Below are 9,984 nucleotides of genomic sequence, written 5' to 3' on the forward strand. Positions count from 1 at the left end.
CATTAGTTTTTGATGTAGTGTTCCATGATTCATTGTTTGCGTATAACACCCAGTGCTCTATTCAGCACATGCCCTCCTTAATACCCATCACCAGGCTAACCCATCCCCCCACCCCCCTCCCCTCTAGAACCCTCAGTTTGTTTCTCAGAGTCCACATTCTCTCATGGTTCGTCTCCCCCCTCCGATTTACCCCCCTTCATTTTTCCCTTCCTACTATCTTCTTCTTCTTTTTTTTTAACATAGAATGTATTAGTTTCCGAGGTACAGGTCTGTGATTCAACAGTCTTACACAGTTCACAACTCTCACTATAGCACATACCCTCCCCAATGTCTATCACCCAGCAACCCCATCCCTCCCACCCCCCACCACTCCAGCAACACTCAGTTTGTTTCCTGAGATTAAGAATGCCTCATAACAGTGAGATCATATGATACATGTCTTTCACTGATTGACTTATTTCGCTCAGCATAATACCCTCCAGTTCCATCCACCTCATTGCAAATGGCAAGATCTCATTCCTTTTTTTTTTTTTAAAGATTTTATTTATTTATTTGAGAGAGAGAGAATGAGAGAGAGCACATGAGAAGGGGGAGGGTCAGAGGGAGAAGCAGACTCCCTGCCGAGCAGGGAGCCCGATGCGGGACTCGATCCAAGGACTCCAGGATCATGACCTGAGCCGAAGGCAGTCGCTTAACCAACTGAGCCACCCAGGCGCCCAAGATTTCATTCCTTTTAATGGCTCCATAATATTCCATTGTATATATATATATATATATATATATATACCACATCTTCTTTATCCACTCATCTGTCGATGGACATCTTGGCTCTTTCTATAGTTTGGCTATTGTGGACATTGCTGCTATAAACATCGGGGTGCATGTACCCCTTTGGATCACTACATTTGTATCTTTGGGGTAAATACCCAGTAGTGCAATTGCTGGGTCATAGGGTAGCTCTATTTTCAACTTTTTGAGGAACCTCCATACTGTTTTCCAGAGTGGCTGCACCAACTTGCATTCCCAGCAACAGTGTAGGAGGGTTCCCCTTTCTCCACATCCCCGCCAGCATCTGTTATTTCCTGACTTGTTAATTTTAGCCATTCTGACTGGTGTGAGGTGATATCTCATTGAGATTTTGATTTGGATTTCCAAATTAAATGCTGAGCGATGTTGAGCACTTTTTCATGTGTCTGTTGGCAATTTGGATGTCTTCTTTGCAGAAATGTCTGTTCATGTCTTCTGCCCATTTCTTGATTGGATTATTTGTCCTTTGGGTGTTGAGTTTAATAAGTTCTTTATAGATTTTGGATACTAGCCCTTTATCTGATATGTCATTTGCAAATATCTTCTCCTATTCTGTCTGTTGTCCTTTGGTTTTGTTGACTGTTTCTTTTGCTGTGCAAAAGCTTTTTATCTTGATGAAGTCCCAATAGTCCATTTTTGCCCTAGCTTCTCTTGCCTTTGGCGATGTTTCTAGGAAGAAGTTGCTGTGGCTGAGTTCAAAGAGGTTGCTGCCTGTGTTCTCCTTTAGGATTTTGATGGATTCCTGTCTCACATTTAGGTCTATCAACCATTTGAATCTATTTTTGTGTGTGGTGTAAGGAAATGGTTCAGTTTCATTCTTCTGCATGTGGCTGTCCAATTTTCCCAACACCATTTGTTGAAGAGACTTTTTTCCATTGGACATTCTTTCCTGCTTTGTCGAAGATTAGTTGACCATAGAGTTGAGGGTCCATTTCTGGGCTCTCTATTCTGTTCCATTGATCTATGTGTCTGTTTTTGTGCCAGTACCATGCTGTCTTGATGATGACAGCTTTGTAATAGAGCTTGAAGTCTGGAATTGTGATGCCACCAGCTTTGCTTTTCTTTTTCAACATTCCTCTGGCTATTTGGTGTCTTTTCTGGTTCCGTACAAATTTTAGGATTATTTGTTCCATTTCTTTGAAAAAAGTGGATGGTATTTTGATGGGGATTGCATTGAATGTGTAAATTGCTCTAGGTAGCATTGACATCTTCACAATATTTGTTCTTCCAATCCATGAGCATGGAACGTTTTTCCATTTCTTTGTATCTTCCTCAATTTCTTTCATGAGTATTTTATAGTTTCCTGAGTACAAATTCTTTGCCTCTTTGGTTAGACTTATTCCTAGGTATCTTATGGTTTGGGGTGCAATTGTAAATGGGATCAACTCCTTAATTTCTCTTTCTTCTGTCTTGTTGTTGGTGTATAGGAATGCCACTGATTTCTGTGCATTGATTTTATATCCTGCCACTTTCCTGAATTCCTGTATGAGTTCCAGCAGTTTTGGGGTGGAGTCTTTTGGGTTTTCCACATAAAGTATCATATCATCTGCAAAGAGTGAGAGTTTGATTTCTTCTTTGCCGATTCAGATATCTCAATTATAAGAACATATTATGAGCAACTATTTGCCAGCAAATTAGATAATCTAGAAGAAATGGATGCATTCCTAGAGATGTATCAACTACCAAAACTGAACCAGGAAGAAAAAGAAAACCTGAATAGACCTATAACCACTAAGGAAATTGAAGCAGTCATCAAAAATCTCCCAAAAAACAAAAGCCCAGGGCCAAATGGCTTCCCAGGGGAATTCTACCAAATATTTAAAGAAGAATTAATACCTATTCTTCTGAAACTCTTCCAAAAAATAGAAATGGAAGGAAAATTTCCAAACTCGTTTTATGAGGCCACCATTACCTTGATCCCTAAACCAGACAAAGACCCTACCAAAAAGGAGAATTACAGACCAATATCCTTGATGAACATGGATGCAAAAATTCTCACCAAAATACTAGCCAATAGGATTCAACAGTACATTAAAAGGATTATTCACCACGACCAAGTGGGATTTATTCCTGGGCTGCAAGTTTGGTTCAACATCCGCAAATCTATCAATGTGATACAATACATTAATAAAAGAAAGAACAAGAACCATATGATCCTCTCTTTAGATGCACAAAAAGCATTTGACAAAGTACAGCATCCTTTCTTGATCAAAACTCTTCAGAGTATAGGGGTAGAGGGTACATACCTCAATATCATAAAAGCCATCTATGAAAAGCCCACAGCGAATATCATTCTCAATGGGGAAAAACTGAGAGCTTTCCCCCTAAGGTCAGGAACACAACAGGGAGGCGCCTGGGTGGCTCAGTCATTAAGCGTCTGCCTTCGGCTCAGGTTATGATTCCAGGGTCCTGGGATCAAGTCCCACATCGGGCTCCCTGCTCAGCGGGAAGCCTGCTTCTCCCTCTCCCACTGCCCCTGCTTGTGTTCCTGCTCTCGCTGTGTCTCTCTCTATCAAATAAATAAATAAAATCTTAAAAAAAAAAAAAAAGGAACGTGACAGGGATGTCCACTATCACCACTGCTATTCAACATAGTATTAGAAGTCCTAGCCACAGCAATCAGACAAGAAACAGAAATAAAAGGCATAATGATTGTTCCTTAACAACAGGTGTAAGCCCCTTTGCAAAAGGAAGGAAACATTCTCAACCATGATTCTGGGATATTTTTTTTTTGTGATCTTTTCTAGTCTCAAATTTAGAGTATAGGAAACTGCCGGTTCATTGAAACACTATCCTGAGCATGTATACATCGTCTGTCCCTAAACTATCTTCTTCTAAAATATTTCTAATCCATCATTGACTTCTCCCCAAAATTATCTGTATAACTAATTAAGCTTTATCTCTTTAAAAAAGCTTAGTGTTTTCAATTGCTTCCAAGAAAAAATGTATAGTATTTAACATCACTCTAATTTTTTCTATGATTTAAACACTTCTCAGCCTTTTGGCTAAGATCAGGTGTATTTTTTTCCTAAGACTTAGCCCTATGCATATCTACAGTAAGAATTACATCCACCATTAATTATTTCCTTGTTTTGATCTATAAATAATTAATACATGTTTTGCAACCCTACACAAAACAAACCCAATCCCCTGGCCTGTTATGATAAACCCCAAATCACACAATATTTTCTTGATTTATGTTTGGTTTTCTTCCTAAAATTGAAAAAAAACAGAATGCATCGTTTGGATTTGCTTATCTTTAGGACATCTACTTTGGAAAATTGTTAATGGAACATTTGCCTTGCCATACAAATCACATTTTTGTTCCTGTTCATTTTTCTGTTTCTGTTTTTTGTTTTGTTTTGTTTTTCCTGGTGACCAATCCAAATGCTCATTACCTATTGTGGAAAGAGAAAAAACAAGCCAAGTCATTATTTCAAGCTTTATATTAAAATGTTGCTAGGGGTGCCTGGGTGGCTTAGTTGGTTAAATGACTCTTGATTTTGGCTCAGGTCATGATCACAGGGTTGTGAGATCGAGACACCCCCCCTACCCCGCGCCAGGCTCCACACTCAGCATGGAGTCTGCTTGAGATTCTTTCCCCTTCATTCTCCCTGCCCTCTTCCCCACCTAAATAAATAAATAAATAAATAAATAAATAAATAAATAAATAAGTAAAATCTTTTTTAAAAGTTGCTAAATGAGACCAACTTTGACATGAATGTTAGGGAATGAAACAAGGTGCTTAAGTATATTACATGACAAATGGGACAAGATTAGTCAAAATTTAGTTTTATTCCAAGAGTGTACACTACAGAAATTCTCAGTATTTGTGGAAACATGTGACATTAGTTATATAACAGGATGGTAGAGCAGCAAAATGGTGGTTGCAGTTTATCAGCTACTGGGTGACAAACTTGAGTTTAGGAAAATATTAGTGGGGAGGAGTAGTTGGAGGCAAGTTCTTCAAGGGTGATAGTAAAACATTTTTAATCTTTTAGGAATTTTTATAGTCATTCCTCTTTACCAGCATTTCACTCAGGAAAACTTTCTTATGCTGGATCAGAGTCCAGACTGTAACCCCTATCCAGATTTCCAAGTTTGAAGAACAGGTGAAGTCCCATAGCACAGGAAATGTTTAGTTTCAAGTAGATCACCGGTTTTCTGCGTGGTTGTTCTTTCTTATGAATTCATTCATCAGATAGTGGCTATACAAAAGTACCTATGGATCTGGACAAGATACAATATAGAATTATGATGTTAAGGAACACAAGAATCATTAATACACCTTTAAGTGCTTCCTTTAGCAACACTGACTCTTCTCAATCCTAGTCAGAAAAAAAAAAAAAAATCCTACATCTGAATTTCCCAACTTGGAAAGAGGTATAATGGCCAGGTTTCCAAGTTTTCATATCTTTCTGTTTAGTTCTTTAAAACTGTCAGTTAAGTGTTGTCAAATACCAGGGATTAGCTATTTTTAAAAAGTAGTAGAAATAAAAGGAAAAATCTTAAAGTTTTCATCCCTGATAATTAAAAATTTATAATTTTAAGCTACAACAAATGGCTTAAAGATAGTTATAATTTAAAAAAAGAGAGAAGAAAGAGGGAACAAGTCGTGGCTTTTTGTATTTAGAGTCTGTGTCTGGGAATCTTAGTCAGAAGTATGAAAGCGCCTGGGTGGCTCAGTTGGTTAAGCGACTGCCTTCGATTCAGGTCATGATCCTGGAGTCCCGGGATCAAGTCCCACATCAGGCTCCCTGTTCAGCAGGGGGTCTGCTTCTCCCTCTGCCCTCTTCCCTCTTGTGCTCTCTGTCTCTCAATCTCTCTCTCTCAAATAAATAAATAAAATCTTTAAAAAAAAAGTATGAAAGTTGGTTATTTGGTTGAAACTTTTTGGAAAAGTTGAATTATCTATGATGCTGTCTGTTTCTAGATAATCCCCAAAGACTCTCAGTTTTACATTTGTAAGCATCAAAGACATACAGGTCATGGGAGTGTGATGCATTGAGAGTTTGAAAATGTAAATTAAAGAATCTGTACTTTCAAAGATAACTACCTGGGTTAGTAGGACCTGATATGGCCTTTTTCCAATGAAGTGTAAGACCATCCTTATTCTGTTTTTGAGGTTTTCCTTTGGTAAATCTGCTTAGACCTGTTAGTTATAAACTTTTGAATATAGCAGTAAACCTTTAAAATGTGGCAGTAAGTTCTTGGATGTATAATTGCTAGCCTTACCAGGTGAGAGTTAAGAGGATGATAACCTTTGACTTCCAGTCAGTGAATTTTTTAACAGTTGAGAAAATTAAGGATACCTTAGGTCATGGCAGATAATCTTTCAAAAAATTGTCCAAGCTTTATTTGTTCTTTTATTTTTCACTACTGATATAGGATGATAAAGATGATGGAATTTCTAGATGATAAACAGTACCATGTATAGCTATTTGATTACAGTTCTTATAAAATAGGCACTTCTATCTCTAGATAAAAAGCTTAGTAATAAATACACCAGGTTGAAAATACAACTGATTGTATTGGAGGCTGATTGTTGTTGTTGTTTTTTAATTTCATCTTGTTGTTTTCTAGTTGTTAATGCAGTTGCCATTTGGCTGAGAAAACATTATGGCCATCTAAAAATATATAGAGACAGTAGTAAATATACATCCATATCCACTTGAAGGAGGTTACTGCATAAAGTCTATTTGTAAATATCAAATAGACATTGAAGCTTTTGCTCTTTCTTATGCCTACCTTTTGTCTGGATTATAAATTTGACAGATGGGATATGTGCCAAAAACATCCTAAGAAGTTTTGAGTGAAATGACCCTAGCTATACTGATTTTAGGTTTCAGCCCATTTAAATTTGTTTTTGTGATCAAACTGATTAGCTATGTTAATAAATTATGTTATTTAATTATCTTAATAAATTATTATAATCAATGGTTATTCTGGAAGTGAGACTATTTTATAAACAGAATAGATATGAACAAGCATCTATAGCCATTTGATTTACATTAAAAACCAAAGTTATTGTCATTAATTGTATCTGATAGTCAGGTATATTGAATTTAGAACAAAAATCATTTTGTACAGTTATTATGCAAGCCTTTCTGCTTAAACATGAGTGTATTTTAATCTTAGGACTTCAATACTTCTTTTGGGGGGACACATTTCAACTCACAACAGTGCACCCTCTGTTCTCCTCCAATTAATGTCTTTCCCATGTGCAAAATAAATTCGCCTCATCCCAACATCATTAAAAGGATTATTAATCCATTTCAGTGTCAACTCAGAGTCCCAAACCTTATCTAAATATAATCAACTCAAACTCATCTAAATCCGTTATGGGTGAGAATCCAGCTAATGTCCATCCAGGGACAAAATTCATTGTTATCTATGTATTTGTGAAATTAGAAATCAAGTTATATACTTATAAAATACACTGTTGGGATAGTTTGAGGATAGACATTGCCATTCCAAAAAGATAGACACAGAAGGAAAAGGGGTCTCAAGTCCCAGGCAAGTCCGAAAACAAGCAGGGAAAATTCAATTAGATTTCAAGGCTTGAAAATAATCCTGGACCAGGTGCCTTTTGTTCAGTTCTCCTCAGTTCTCCTCAGTTTTCCCACCTGCATTGCATGTCATCTCACTGACCGTGGCCTGGTGTCATTCCGTGGGGAAAACATGGAAATTAGGGAGCTACCACTTTTCTTGTTCTTTGCTTCTTACCTGCACTATTGCAGTAGAGATAGTCCCCAACTTACATTGGTTCAACTTACCAGTTTTTAATTTTACAATGGTACAAAAGTGATAACATTCAGTAGAAATAACTGGAGTTTTTAATTTTGCTCTTTTTCCGGGCTACTGATATGTGGTATGATCCTCTCTGCTGATGCTGAACAGCGGCAGCTCCCACTTAGCCACATGATCACAAGGGTAAATAAGTGATACATTTATAACCGCTCTGTTTTTCTCTTTAAGTGCAGTATCCAGCATATTACATAGATATTCAATTGTTTATTATAAAAGATGTTTTATGTTAGAGGACTATGTACAACTGTAGGCCAGTGCAAGTGTTCTGAGCATGTTTAAGGTAGGCTAGGTTAATTTGTGATGTTTGGTAGGTTAGGTATATTAAATGCATTACTGACTTACAATATTTTCACATTATGATGGGTAAGGTGTAACCTCATCATAAGTCAAGGAAAACCTGTATTTGTACAATAGTTTGATTATTACTTTCAATTTGGCTCATTGTCCCAGTTGGCCACCTTGACACCTGGCAACATAACAACTACCATAAAGCAGAGTAGTTTTACTTTCAGGGTCACTGTCTTCATATCACAGCAAAAAGATTTCACTTCAGGGTCCCATGAAGAGATAGAAACATATTATGAGGGAAAGTTTAAGAAAAACAGGATTCTTCAACAAATTATACCTCTCTTTAATTATAAGTCCTTTTCCAGGTTCACCATGAAATAGTTAATCTTGTTTGTTTCACCTACCATAACCTTTGCTTAATATTTTGTTTATTAAAATTAAACACTGATACTTGTTGAAAAGTTGTATATTAAATTCTGAGTCCCTGAAGATAGCTTTCTGTTTCTTCTAGTTAAATATAACTGGCTTATTTTGTTTCTCCATATATATGCTCTCAAAATATTGAAAGAAAGGTTTTTCATATAATTATTTTGGGTTTTGTTAATGTGTGATATGTGTGTATGCATGCATGTTTGTGTGTATACATGCATGGGAACAAGAAGATATACAGAAAGTAAAAAACAAAAGGACTATATATAGAAATTTCCAGGTTTATATTTTTAAATAAGATTAAAGTGTTGGAGGAGATAAAAGACTAGACTGAATATTTCAAGGTGGACAGGAAATGATAAATACTGCATGGCAGATCTGAAAAAAAAATACAAATTCTACAATTGAAAAATACAGTTGTCAAAATTAAAAACTCAAAGTGTAGATTTAACACCAGATTAAATAAGTGAAGAAAAATTGGTAAATTGAAGGCAGGTCAGAATAAAGGAAAAAAAAATAAGAGAACACCTAAGAAAAGTCATGAATTACATCAATCGCACATTTTCAAACCCTCACAAAACCTGAGAAAAATGAAAATATAAAATGTAATTCACACATATTAAAAACAAATATAAAGAAAGATCTATAAAGCAACCAGTAAGATGGGGGAAAGAATTTATTTTATCTTCAAAGAAGTAAAAATCATACTTTATAATTAAGAATAACAGTTGACTTTTAAGCAAAAAGATTGGAAGCTGGAAGTAATTGAATGATATCCTCGTAATAATGGAAAACCAAGTGCAACTGGAGAGGATATTTTGTCCCAAGCATAGGCAACAAGTGGGTTCACTGTTTGTATTTAATTTAAAAACATAATAAAACTGAGTAGAAACAACTTTGCTTTTTATTATCACACACTGGGGTTTCTAAATAGTGTCAGTGATAAAGCATTGGTCATTTGGATCCTCCCCACTGTTTCAGAATGCAGCTGAAAAATGTATTGATTAGAATTATATACTCCATAAAAATCTTCTTGAAGAATGAAGGTGGATATGTAGGCATTTTTATAGATTAACCTTGTGTCATACAAACATGTTAAACTCATTAGTTATAGTAGCTTTTCTTTTTGATAAATTCTGTAGCATTTTTCACATAGGAAATTATCTTGTCTGCAGATAAAATAGTTCTTTCTTCCCAGTGGATCATAATGCCTTTTATTTCATTTATTTCTCTTATGCTGGCTAAAATTTCCAGTAAAAAGTTGAAGAGAAATAGTAGATGGACCTCCTTGCCTATTCCCTGCTTTTAGGTGGAAAATTGCCAGTCCTTTACCATTAAATATAATGTTAGCTGTAGGTTTTTCATAGTTGCCTTGTATCAGTTTGAAGAAGTTTCTTTCTAATAATGGCTCTAAGACAAAGTAAAACCAAACCAAACATCTAACAATACCAAACGTTGGCAAGGATGTAGTGCTCACACATTTCAATTTGTATACCTCCTTTGGAAAAATTTTTGGAATCATCTAATGATCTTGAAAACAATTTTTTTAAAGATTTTATTTATTTATTTGAGAGAGAGAAAGAGAGAGCACCAGAAGGGGGAGCAACAGGCAGTGGGAGAGGGAGAAGCAGACTCCTTGCTGAGCAGGGA

The sequence above is a fragment of the Mirounga angustirostris genome, unplaced genomic scaffold, assembly GCF_029215605.1.
Source record: "Mirounga angustirostris isolate CCGP_5_RB_7025 unplaced genomic scaffold, mMirAng1.0.hap1 SCAF_3, whole genome shotgun sequence".
In the NCBI taxonomy this organism is placed as follows: Eukaryota; Metazoa; Chordata; class Mammalia; order Carnivora; family Phocidae; genus Mirounga; species Mirounga angustirostris.